The sequence below is a fragment of the Acinonyx jubatus genome, chromosome B4 (genome assembly GCF_027475565.1).
Source record: "Acinonyx jubatus isolate Ajub_Pintada_27869175 chromosome B4, VMU_Ajub_asm_v1.0, whole genome shotgun sequence".
NCBI lineage: Eukaryota > Metazoa > Chordata > Mammalia > Carnivora > Felidae > Acinonyx > Acinonyx jubatus.
The window spans coordinates 67,716,384-67,730,053 of record NC_069387.1 but is presented as its reverse complement, the minus strand read 5'-3'; the positions used below and the strand labels follow the sequence as shown (position 1 = coordinate 67,730,053).

At 40.3% G+C, this 13,670-nt stretch overlaps 1 pseudogene; it reads right to left on the bottom strand.

Annotated features, from left to right (window-relative positions):
- Window positions 1-396: 396 nt before the first annotated feature.
- On the bottom strand, window positions 397-13,457 carry LOC113593023 (ubiquitin carboxyl-terminal hydrolase 21-like; annotated as a pseudogene).
- Window positions 13,458-13,670: the final 213 nt, after the last annotated feature.

Genomic DNA, 13,670 nt, shown 5'->3' with positions numbered 1-13,670 from the left:
ATTTGTCTTTCTCTGATTGACTTATTTTGTTTAGCATTATACTGTCTAGCTCTATCCATGTTGTTGCAAATGACAAGATTTTGTTCTTTTTATGGCTGAATAATATTGTGTGGAATGAGTGTGTGTGTGTGTGTGTGTGTGTATTTTCTTTTTTTTCATTCCACCTCATCTTTATCCATTTGTCTATTGATAGATACTTGGGCTGCTTCCATAGTTTAGGTATTATAAATAATGTTGCAATAAACATAGGGGTGCATATATCCCTTTGAATTAGTGTTTTGTATTTTGGGGGTAAATACACAGTAGTGCTATTACTAAGGGACCTCCATACTGTTTTCCACAGTGGCTTCACCAGTTTGCATTCCCACCAACAGTAAAAAAAAAAAAAAAAAAAAAAAACATTCCTTTTTCTCCATATCCTTGCTAACACTTGTTTCTTGTGTTTTTGACTTTAGCTATTCTGACAGATGTGAGGTGATATCTCACTGTAGTTTGATAGGCATTTTCCTGATGATAAGAGATGTTGAGCATCTTTTCATGTGTCTGTTGGCCATCTGGATGTCTTTGAGGCACATGACTCTTCATGTCTTCTGCCCATTTTTTAATTGGATTATTTGTTTTTTGGGTATTGAATTGTATCAGTTCTCATATGTTTTGGATACTAACCCTTTATCAGATATGTCATTTGCAGATAAATATCTTCTTCCATTCAGTAGATTGCCTTTTAGTTTTGTTTCCTTGGCTGTGCAGAAGCTTTTTATTTTGATATAATCCCAGTAGTTTATTTTTGCTTTTATTTCTCTTGCCTTAGGAGACATATCTAGAAAAATGTTGCTATGGCCAATGTTAGAGACATTACTGCCTGTGCTCTCTTCAAGGATTTTTATGGTCTCAGGCCTCACATTTAGGTCTTTAATCCACGTGTCTACTTTTATGTCAGTACATTACTGTTTTAATTACTACCACTTTGTAATCTAACTTGAAATCTGGAATTGTGATGTCTCCAGTTTTGCTTTTCTTTTTCAAGATTGCTTTGGCTATTTGAGGTCTTTTGTGGTTCCATACAAGTTTTAGGATTGTTTGCTCTAGTTCTGTGAAAAATGGTGTTGGTAAAGTTTTTTAAATGGCAAGGAATAGATTATTCGTATGGTGCTGTATATCCTCCACTCTAAGAATTGAGGGTCTTTGGGTTGTACACTGGCAGGGACCTAGGGAGCTCTGTCTGATAGACAAAGGAAGGGTACTTTTTAATACAAAAAGATAATGGGGAGGGAAGGGGGAAAAATAGTTACAAACAGAGAAGGAGGGAGGCAAACCACAAGAGCCTTTTAAATACAGAGAACAGGGGCTCCTGGGTGGCTCAGTTGGTTAAGCATCCGACTTCAGCTCAGGTCATGATCTCACGGTTCGTGGGTTCGAGCCCCACATCTGGCTCTGTGCAGACACGCTCGGTGTCTGGAGCCTGCTTCTGATTCTGTGTCTTTCTCTCTCTCTGCCCTCCCCTATTCACACTCTCTCTCGAAAATAAAACATAAAAAAAAAATACAGAGAACAAACTAAGGGTGGCTGGGGGGGGGTGTGGGAGAGGGGGAAATGGGTGATGGGCATTGAGGACACTTGTTGGGATGAGTACTGGGTGTTGTACATAAGCCAATTGGACAATAAATTATATTTAAAAAAAACAAAAAGATAATGGAAGCTGCAACCAATACCTCCCCAATTATAAAGACATAAAAATAGATGTCTCTGAGGTAAATGGAGAGCCTGGGGCTTAAGAGTGTTTGAAAGGGTTTCACAGGGAGTGTCACAGACACCAGGGTGGCTCCTGCATCAGTTGGTAGAACAGCACATAGCCCTTACTGGATGCCACCTGATTTTCACTGACAGGGGAGACATGAGAGTCATTGTAGACGTGCCAGCCGGGCTGGCACCAGCAGAGGGCTGCATAGTGCTCATAGTGGACACTGCCCCAAGTAGATACAAAGGGCATACGGAGCTTCGGGCTTTGTCCTGCTGCAGCAGGAAGTCTACACCTGCTGAACTTTTCCTGATGGAGTCTTGGGAGGTAGAAAATCGATTAAGATGCAGCACGAGGATTCAGAGGCATCTTTGTACCATCAACTTTTTGGTACTTCGTGTTTTCTGCCAACATCTGTCACACACTGGAGCATTCTCTGACTCCAGCTCTTCATCCTTGGTGACAAGCCTGAAACAATCCCCGCAGAGACACCTTGCCACCCACAAATCCTTTCTGGCATGGGCAGGACAGGTCACAAAAATCCTCATAGGTCATGAAGTGATGCCCACAGGTCTGGCACTTGAGACAACTTTTCAACTGGCCTACAATCAGGTCCACAGTATTGCTGTCCTCTCCCTCTATGTAACACTTCCACGTTAAGTTGGCCTGGTCATCACCATTTAACTCGGGTTCTTCTAGCAGAGCCCCTCCACAGTGGGGTTGGGAGTGAGCTGGACTGTTGGCCAGGATTGCCCGGCAGCCTCGTTGGTTGATTTCCAGGTAGAGCCGCTCCATAAGGAGCTTCAGGAACTCTCGGGCATCCTGCTGGCTGTGTCCAGAGAAGAATGGAACATATTTGTAGAAGACAGCTCAGAAGGTAGTAGGATTCACAGCTTCACAAGGAATCAGAGTTTCACAGGGCACCAATCACATCTGCAAAGGCTTCAGAGAGGTCTTGGGCTCCACCCACTCCAGGCACCTCTTGCTGGAAGTCCTGTAGCAGTTAGAAGTCTGAAAGAGTGAGGACAGCTCAAACATGGTGGCACTGCATTCAGGAAGCACGTGTCCCCCAGATTTCAGAGGCCCACATAACCAGAACCCAGAAGCAGTGTGTGATAAGCCATTTTGTCATTGGAGTAGAAAGACTCAGAGGGCCGGGCAGATAGGACGTGGAAGGAGCCGTGGGGAGTAAGGGTCTCCGTCTGTATGCTGAGTAAGGTGGGGGGACCAGGAAAGCCCTCGAGGTGGTGGAGAGATAAGTCTCAAAGTGGGAGGCTCAGGTCGGAGCCCCAAGTGGCTCAGTGCAGCCATGCACCCTCCCAAGGCAATCTCCACAGGTTGCAAGTCCCCACTGCTCACAGACTTGGAATGACCTAGTTTGGTTCTGGAAGGGAGAGGCAGAGCCACAGTCAGGGGTGGTGAGTCAGGCAGCAGAACTCCATAATCTGCTGGAAGGGGTCCTCTAGGACGAGGGCCTGACATCTGTCACCATCCCAGTTCCAGTTTCTGGAGCCTTTCCTCAGAGGAACCTGGCAGGGGAGGCAAAGGTCTTAACATGGGGTTTGGCCCAGGGGCTGGTTTCTGCTCTTCTTGCTTCTGGCCCACGGGGAAAATGGTAGCTTTGATCCAATTCTGGACATCAAAATGTCGCTCTTAGGTCTGGCCCAGGTGGTGTTAGAGGGCTGCGGCATGTGGACACCGTGGACAACACAGGCTGGACCTGTCCTCTGGTGAGGTAGCAGGGGACCTCGGGCTAGGCCAAGCCCCAGCTCAGGGTCACCCCTTACTACACCCGTGCAGCTCACCGCCAAACCCCCTAGGGCCAAGCTTCAGTTTAACCACTACTGTTGCTGCATCTGTTGCCCAGATCTCTCCCACCACAGGGCTTGCCACCATCTTTGTTGGTCTGGCTTGTTGATGCTTACAAGACCACTGCTGGAGAGGAAGGGTTCTGGAGACTGTGGAAAGGGTCCTTTTACAATGTTGCTCATAATGCCATTGTCAACGGTGCTGAGCTGGTGACCTATGATCTCATCAAGGATGCCCTCCTGAAGGGGGCACCTGGGTGACTCAGTTGGTTAAGCATCTGACTCAGCTCAGGTCATGATCTCACGGTTTGTGGGTTTGAGCCTCGCATCGGGCTCTGTCCTGACAGCTTAGATCCTGGGCCTGCTTTGGTTTCTGTGTCTCCCTCTCTCTCTTTCTCTGCCCCTCCCTTCCTCATGCTCTGTCTCTGTCTCTCAAAAATAAATAAAAGCATTTAAAAAATTAAAAGTACGCCCTCCTGAAGGCCAACCTCACGACAGACCACTACCCCTACCAATTCACTTCCATCTTTAGGGCAGGCTTCTGCACTACGATGTGGTCAAGATGAGATATGTGAACTCTGCCCTGGGCCAGTACAGCAGTGCTGGCCCCTGTGCCCTTTCCATAAGTAGGGTCCCTGTGCCTTCTGCAAAGGGTTCATGCCCTCCTTTCTCTGTTTGGGTTTCTGGAATGAGGGGATGTTTGTCACCTCTGAGTAGCTCAAAAGGGCCCTCATGGATGCCTGCACTTCCCAGGAGGCTCCCTTTTGAGTGTCTCCTGATGCTGACCTGACCACCTCTGACTTTGGCTTTGGCTCCAGCCCGGCCCTACTTCCCTTCCCTCTCTCCTCACCCCTTCCTTCCACTTCCTTTCCCACCACCTGCCTTTCCTCTCACCCCTCTTTCCTACCTCATCATCCTGTTGCCTCTCGGTTCCAGTAGAGTTGACCCCAGTTGACACTGTGGGAGGCCTGGGGCACCAGCCAGGACCCCAAGCCTTCAGTACCTTGAAGAGTTAAGTCCAACTCTTTGTTCTGCCCCAAAGCCTGCCTAGCCAGCGTGTCACCCATAAAATAGGTTTAGCCTTAAAAAAACAAGTGAGGACACGTTGTATAGCATATAATGGCCACATTTAATGTTGTACTGTTTTCATTTTTTCTTTAAAATCATTGGTTAAATTAATAATGCATTGTACAATGAGTAAAATCATAGAAGTTGAATATGCTATTCAAATAGAGATAAATGTCAGCAAATAATCATGCCCCTTTCCCCCATCGACATGCACACTTCATGTATATGGACTATAAACTTACCTACCTCAAAGAATTTTGACTTAACTATGTTAAGAATAGTTGTTTCATGAATGTATAATTTTCTCCCAGTAGACTGGAAATCTCCTTAGGTGGGGAATTGTGCCTATTGCCTCTATTTTTTTACCCACCATAGAACAAAAAATAAACTTTCAATAAACACAAGATAATGATACATGTTTTGGGGACAATGGATGTCAGAAACAGTATAGCACAGGGATTTTAGTTCAAAACCTTTGTTTGGAATTCTAGTTTTACCACTATATATCTGTAAAGTTAGGATGAACTACTTCTAAGCTTTAGTTATTCATCTATAAAATGTGTTCAATAATAATCTAGAGGAAAGTATTAATCATGATAATTGAAATATATAATAGGAAGGCATTTGGCACAGTGGAGAGCATATAGTAAGAGCTCAGTCAATGATCACGAGATGATGATTGACTGTTTTTATAATTTCAAGTTTGCATACCCTCAGATGGGGATCTCCATGAAGGCAGGGAATTTGGCTTGTTCATTGTTTTATCAGTTGTACTTCAAGTAGTGGTTATCACATAGCTGGGATCAAATCAATACCTGTTGAATGAATGAATACGTTTCCAGTGTTTGCCAAGCATAATTTGCTTGGTCTGTTTTAAAATAACTCAGCTGTAAGTATTTTCATCATTGCAACACTAAACAAGATTTTATTTCCTCTACTGTTAATAAAAGATTGGTTTAAGAGGATTTGATAAGCACACATTTATCTTTTATATGGGCCATACCTTTAGTTCTTCTGGCAGTTTTTCTCATTTGGTGTCAAAAAGAAAATATGTGTTGGGGAAATTTTTCTATCAATATTTTGTAGTAATAGAAGAAGCTGAATGAAATACACTGGAGACTGACAGAAGAAAAAAAATACAGTCCAGCATCTGGGTAGTATGATTAATTTTTTTAACACAAATTTGTTCATTTAGTGTGCGCCTACATTCATCTTCCAATACTCCATTCTAATAATGAGTTTCAAAGATGAAAATAATTATTTCGCCAAAAATATAATTTAGTGCAGGGGCTATATTAGTTTTAAAAAGGCATAAGCTATCATTTGCTTGAAATTGTCATCAAATTCCTTCAGTTTAATGGTCATTTAAAAAGCTACCCTCCCTCCACTCAGGATGAATGTGAATGTGCACATCCAGGGAGAGCACCAATCAATTTAGTAGTTAATGATTATTGTTTCCATTTCAGAGTGTTTACATTTTCCTTCAGCTACTCCTAATGCGGTATTGTACGACTTACGGGAGGAGTCACCACTCTCTCAGCACCATGGCACATGTGAGCATTTCTTTGCTTATTCTTCATGGAGGCATTTAGTTAGAATTTAACAGAGGAACGACAACAACTGGAAAGATCTCTGCCCACCCAGGGAACACAAGAAAGTAATCTCAGAGAATCTGCACTACTGCAGCACTGTGCACAATGCAAATATGGCATAAAATCTATCTTTACATTTATTTGCAAATGTGTACAGATATGCTTCATATAAATTAATCCTCTATTTCATTATAAGGAAAGAATTACGTCTGTGGTCAAAAGTGATGGTACCGGGAGAGAGTTAATCTGATTTAGCGCAGCATGTGAAAAATTAATTGGAAGTCAGAACTCCATAGTGTTTATTATAAAGTAATTTCACACCAGCTCTGGATTAGCATGGTAACGGGTGACAATAGGTCATCACTATGTTAATTGAAAGACAGCATGCTTTATAAAGAGGGAGAGAGAAAGAGAAGGAGAGAGAGAAGGAGACAGAGACAGAGAGAGAGATGGATTGATTTAGAGGTTCAGGATGTAATATGAATTGGTGGTGGTTTGGGACAAAGGGTATAGAAAGGATGGGACCCCCCAATGAAAAAGATAGCCTCTTGCAAAGTCAGGGGGGTAGGCTAAGCAAACGTTAAGTCTGGTGACCTGAAACTCAGACCCCCTGAGATCCCTGGAGATTGGAATGTTTCCCAGTTGCTGCACCTGTTAGACAGCGGTCTTGTAGAACTGAAGACACTGCTGTGCTCTCTGGTGCAGATGCTGGAGCCAGTAGAGAAAGGAAAAAGCCCAGGCCCGGGACTGGAGGCTTCAATTTCTCCTCATCTTTTGTTGTCTGAGGACACAGCTTGGCTCTCAGAGGCTCTGGATTGTGACCTGGAAGAATTAGTGCAGCAGCACTAGTGGTAAAGTGAGGGCATCTTTCATTTACCAGCCTCAGGCTTGATAAAGCCAACACTGGCAGACAAGTAACAGAAAATAACCTGTCATTTGGACATCATACTGACTGGGCAGCCAAGTAAGGCTCAGCCTTCTTCTAGCTGAGTACAGAATCCACTGAGCATCTGTCTGCGCAGAAACCTGTGTCCCGTTACACTCTGGCAATCCCACCCATGCGCTGCAGGCTGGGGTGTGCAGCCTGGGACCGCAGCCTGCAATTCAGTGGCTGAAATAGGGAAGTGTTTTTTCTGGGGTATTTGCATAACGGAGGGAGGTGCTAAAGAGGTTTTCATGGCTAGCAAATCGTGCCATAGGCAAAGATCCCACATGACATTGTGAGTGAGAACTCTGTTATTAACTGCGGTCATTGCTGAGGTCTGGGCTAGTGGCTCCCTAATGGTTTAAATATGCATTTCCATCATACAGACAACAAAAAAGGTAGAACAATGTAACACATATTTAATCAAGCTAGAAAGTGACCCAAGGAAATCAGATTCACAGAGACAGAGGGGATAGAAACTAGCTGGGGACTGTGGGGCAAGTGGTGTGTATGAAAGTCCTGTGCATGGTCAGGAGGGGGGGGGGGGGATGGTGGCTGGAGCGAGAGGAGTCGGTGACTTTTATGTGCAAAGGGAAGAAATCATCTTTTAGGATTCTGCAATTCTCTGTGGTATGAGCTGATGAGTATGACCTTTCGGCCTACCCTTTCTTGTGGAAAGTTTGCAACCCAGGCTGACACAAGCTGTTGTAATATGTTAATTTTGACCCAGCTCTGCTACAAATACTAACCGTGATCTCTTAAGACATTTTCACTAAGAAATATAGTCCTTTGGACATAACTTTCAGTACGAAGTATCCCGATGAAGTGTACTAACCTTTCTAATGAAGGTCAAAATTAACAAACAAAAACTAAAGGACAGAAAAAGCAGTTTCAAGAAACGGGAACACCACAGAGGTTGTCAACTGTGGGGTTAGCAGTCCAGGCACAATCCTTCATCCTGCATCCTTTCAGGAAGCTTTGTTCCTTGGAACAGCATGGTGGGAGGTCAGCTGGAAGTTATCTGGAAAAAATTGAGTGGAGATGAATTCAGACAGAGTGGGATGAGTTTGGAAACTCCTGTCAAGGAGCTAGGTGTAATTTTAGAGGCAGGAAGGAAATGGGCAAGACAGGCTTGCCCAGAAGAGAGTGTTCTGTGACACTAGGTCAACATTCATTTATTCAAGGGCTGACCATCATGGGTTGCATGCTTCAATGCCTACTAAGCCCAGCCATGTACTAGACATGATGAAACAGGGAAGCAGGTACTTCTGAGGACTGCAGTGAACTGGGAAAACAAAGTAGTGGCCACTCAGCCCCTATTGATTGCTGCTGCATAAAAGTATGGGCCAACTGTGTCTGTATCTTCTGATTTTTAAAGAGGGGACAGAAAAAAAAATATGTGAAACTTCCCAATTCCTGAGTATACAACAAATTCAAATGTTTGAGATTACCGTGTGCACCTAACAAGAACTATCTGTGAGCATGATACAGACTTATGCTCATAGTCTGCTCCTCTGGGTCACGGGCAAAATCCCTAACCTTCCCATTCTCGGAAATCTATTTACTAGAAGGTGTTCCTTTTTCAGTGCATGTGTTTGCAGAATTGGTGTTTCTTATTGTTATATACCATTATATTTTTAAATCTAAAGTTTAAATGAGTTTCTTCCCCTCTTTTCGATCAGTGACTCTCAACTGTCAATTCTTGGTAAAATAAAAGGCAAATATGGGGTTGCCTGGGTGGCTCAGTCAGTTGAATGTCCGACTTGATTTCAGCTCAAGTCAAGATCTCAGGGTTGTGAGATCAAGTCCAGTGTTTGACTCCCTGCTGAGTGTGGAGCCTGCTTGAGATTTTTTCTCTCTCCCCCTGCCTTTCCACCCTACTCAATCTCTCTCTCTCTCTCTCAAATTAAAATAAATAATTAAAAAGGGCAAATATAGAATATGGCTTCTGTGACACACATAATTGAAAAGTGTTGAATAAGAAAGCATTTAATGAAACTCCAACATTGTATCTTTTTGTTCATTCTTAAAGATTAAATGTTCTTTGATCTGGATTAGGAATTCTCTTTTTGCTTTTATTTGTTATTGAAGCATGATTGACATACAATGTTTCTTAGTTTCAGGTATATGACATAATGATTAGACAATTCCGTACATTACTCAGTGCTTACCATGGTAAGTGTGGTCACCATCTATCACCATATAATGTTATTATAATATTGACTATATTCCCTATGCTGTATTTTCATCTCTGTGACTTATTTATTTTATAACTAGAAGTTTGTGCTTCTTAATTTTTAAAAAATGTTTATTTTTGAGAGGGGCAGAGAGAGAGAGAGAGAGACACAGAATTTGAAATGGGCTCCAGGCTCTGAGCTGTCAGCACAGAGCCTGACTCAGGGCTTGAACCACGAGATCATGACCTGAGCTGAAGTTGGATGCTTAACAGACTGAGACACCCAGGCGCCTGGGAAATTTGTGCTTCTTAATGACCTCCATCTATTTTGCCCATTCCTGCCCCCAACTCCCCTCTGGAGCAGGAATTCTATTTTTTTTTTTTTGAACAGGAATTCCTAATACTGGATTCACTCATGAGCTTCAGTTGGGCTCTAAGCTTTTTGAAATGGTACCCATAATGTTGAATGTAAATGTGGGTTGTATACTTCTCTTTTTGGAGGGAGAGTCCATAGCTTTCATTAGTTCCAAAATGGAGTCCATAACTCCTCCTGAAATATTAGTATTTACTGCTCTAGATCCTATTTATAATCTTTACCTACTTGTACTCCAGAAAAAAGTGCATTTTCTCTGTTTCAACTGTATCACTTGGGGTTCACAGTTAGGAAAATAAAAATGACAAGGAGATCTATTATTCCTTTAGCACAAAATCTAGAGTCACACATTTCAATCATTGGTAAGTTATTTCTGAACAAATTAGTTCTTATACATTTAACTAGTCATATATTCAACATTTGATAGAATAAATACTTTCCTAGACTTTACACTTTTTAGATAACATACTAGGTGGGAATTTGTCATTCTTTTTGGCTACCTATAATCTAAACCCTCTTAGATTTAAAAAATCCATGGTATTAATGAAAGGACTTCATTTAAATTCCTAGTGCATAGAATGGGAATAAGAAGCAAGGGACTCAGCCTTGAATCAGATGGGAAGGGAGTTAGGGGCAGGAGGAATAAAATATAAAAGAGAATAAGGAAAGTTTTGGGATATATGGATATGTTCGCTCTCTTGATTTTAGTGTGGTTTCATGTGTACATAGATGGGTCAAAACTTATCAAAATGCACACTTAACTGAACACCTTCAGTTTTTTTGTTTTTATTTTGGCCAATTATACCTCAGTGAAGTTGTTAAAAAAATAAAGGCAAAATGGAAACATAATGAGAGGATTCTTTATCAGTATACCTGAACCAAAGAAAACACAAAAGAGATTTGAGATTTTTTTCAGCTTAAAGGAAAATTATCCAACACAGAACAGAGAGGTGTAAAAAAGGAAGAACAATAAAAAGGGTAAACACAGTGAATAATGATTAAAATTATTAAAATATGTGTAATAATACATATAAACTATAGTATAAAGATGGAAGATGCATAAATAGAGCTAAAATGTTCTAAGTCCTTCTATTGTTTAGGGAAGTAGTAAGCTATATTAGACTCTAATAAGTCAATGATGTGTATTGTAACTTCTAGGATAATATAAAATAAAGGAGTAATAGAACAATATAACATATAGAAGAAAATAACAACAATAATACATTTTTCCAGTGAAGGCAAGAAAAGAGAGAAAATAGGACATAGTACAAGTGGGACAAACAAAACAAGCAATAAGATGGTAGCTTTAATACTAGATATATCAGCAATTACATTTGAAGTAAGAGGGCTAAATATTTATATTAAAAATCAAAGATAACATTTGATATAATAGACTGGATGAAACAACAAAATATAGCTATATGCTGTTCGGTGTAGATTATGGAAAGGTTGAAAGTAATGAAAAAAGATGGCTTTGCATATCCTAAGCAGAGAAGCCTGGTATTATTGTAATCACATCAAACTACAGAAATACTAGAGATAAAGAGGACCATAAAGTGTCATTGTACACAAAATTATAACAATTTTAAATTTGTACGGGTCTAATATAGCCTCAAAATGAAACAAAAATTGGTAGAGCTAAAAGTAGACAGCATTGCAGAAACAATCAGAGAAGGACATTCTAACACACTTCTCCTTCTCTCAGTAATTGCTCAAACAAGCAGCAAAATGATTAATGAAAACAAGTAGTAGCAAGAATGTGGACAAAATGTAACTTTTATGCACTGCTGATAGGGATGTAAAATTATGAAAACACTTTAAAAGCAATCCTCAGTTCCTCAAAAGCTTATACGTAAATTACCATGCGTCTCAGCAATGCATTTTTAAGTAGATAACCAAGAGACACAAAAATATAACACAATGGACTATGTGATTGTTGATAGCAATATTATTCACAATGGCCAAAAACAGAAGCTCAAATGTCTGTCGTCTGATGAATGACTATATAAAATGTGGTATATCGATATAACGAGTTATTTGACCATAAAAAGGGATGAAGTTCTAATACATTTTATAGCATGGATGAATCCTAAAGAAAATTAAGTGAAAGAAGCCAGACCTAAAAACTGCATATTGTAGGATTCAGTTTATATGAAATGTCCAAAATTGGTAAATCTATAGAGACAGCAAGTAAATTAGTTGTTGCCTAGGGATGGGAAGATTGGAGGGAATGGGGAATCATTTTCTCCAGAGATGAAAATCTTCTAAAATTAATTTAGTGATTGATTGTGGTTACATACTAAAAATCATTGAGTTGTATACCTTAAATTAATTGTGAATTTTATCTCAATAAGATTGTTATCTTTTAAAAAGACAACAGAGTTTCCACTTGATTCTCTTAGGACACTTCCTCTTGGAACCCAACTGTCATGTTGCAAAAAAGCCCAACTAGCCACATGGAAAGGCCACATGTGGGTGTGACAACTAACAGCCTTATTTGAGGTCCCAAATGACAGCATGCATCAATTTTCAGACTTGTGGCTACATCACCTTCAAATTGTTCAGCCTCAGCCTTTGAGTCTTCCCAGTGACGCTCCAGACTTGGCAACAGAGAAGCCATCCCCACTGTGCCCTGTGTGAATTCGTGACCCATATAATCAGTGATCATAATAAAATGGTTTTTGTATGCTGCACAAAAAGAAAAAAAGAGGTAAAAGGACTGATATAAAGTATAACAGAGATGATCAACAATGACAAACTTGGGTTCTTGAATAATAAAATTGCTAAATTCCCGGCAAGACTAATGAAGAAAAAAAAAATTAAAGCCCAAACTATCAGTATGAGAAACATGAAAGGGAAAATTGCTATAGATCTGACACTAAAAAAGATAATAAGATGTTTTGATGCTCTTTAAACAAATATATTCAAAAATTTAAATTAAGTAGACAAATTCTGAGAAAAGCATTTTACACACAGTGAAGAAGAAATAATCCTACATCTATTAAAGAAATTAAGTCTATATATAAAGGCTTTACCACAGTGAGAACTCCAAGTCCAAATGTGTTCACTGTTGAATTCTAGTAAACATTTAAGAAAGAAATGTCAGTTTTAGACAAAAATATTCCAGAGAACAGAAAAAATGTTAACACTTTTCAACTCATTTTATGAAGGCAGCATAACTTTCATACCAAATCCTGTAAATAACATCATAAGAAAGGATGATTACAGACTAACATTTTTTTTTTTAATTTTTTTAACATCTTTTATTTATTTTTGAGACAGAAAGAGACAGAGCATGAACGGGGGAGGGGCAGAGAGAGAGGGAGACACAGAATCGGAAGCAGGCTCCAGGCTCTGAGCCCAGAGCCCGACGCGGGGCTCGAACTCACCGCGAGATTGTGACCTGAGCTGAAGTCAGACGCTTAACCGACTGAGCCACCCAGGCACCCCCACACTAACATTTTTAATGAATGTAGATGCAAAACTTCTCATAAAATAGTACAAAACCAGGTCCAGAGGGGATAATACTCAAGACTACACTGAGATTATTTCAGGAACGAACACAAGTTTCCTTTGACATTTGAAAGTCACTTGATATAACGTATTAACAGAATGTGAAAAATCATAATTATCTCAATATATGCAGTAAAAACATTTGATAAAACTAAACATCTATTTATAATTAAGACCTAATATTAAAACAGGAATAAAAGTAAACTTTCTTGTCTGATAAAGATTACCCCCCCCCCAAAAAAAAAAAAACCCACCAAATCTATAGCAAACACATTAGTTAATACTGAGATATTAAAAGCTTTCCCTGCAGGTTGGGAACAAAGAAGGGATGACCACAGTTATTTCTGTTCAGTATTATACTAGAGGTTTTATTTGGTGCAAAAAGTAAGAATAAAAGGTCTAAGAGGTAGAAAGTAAGATATAAAACTGACATTATTTGTAAGCATGATAATTATATACATATAAAATCCAAAAGAA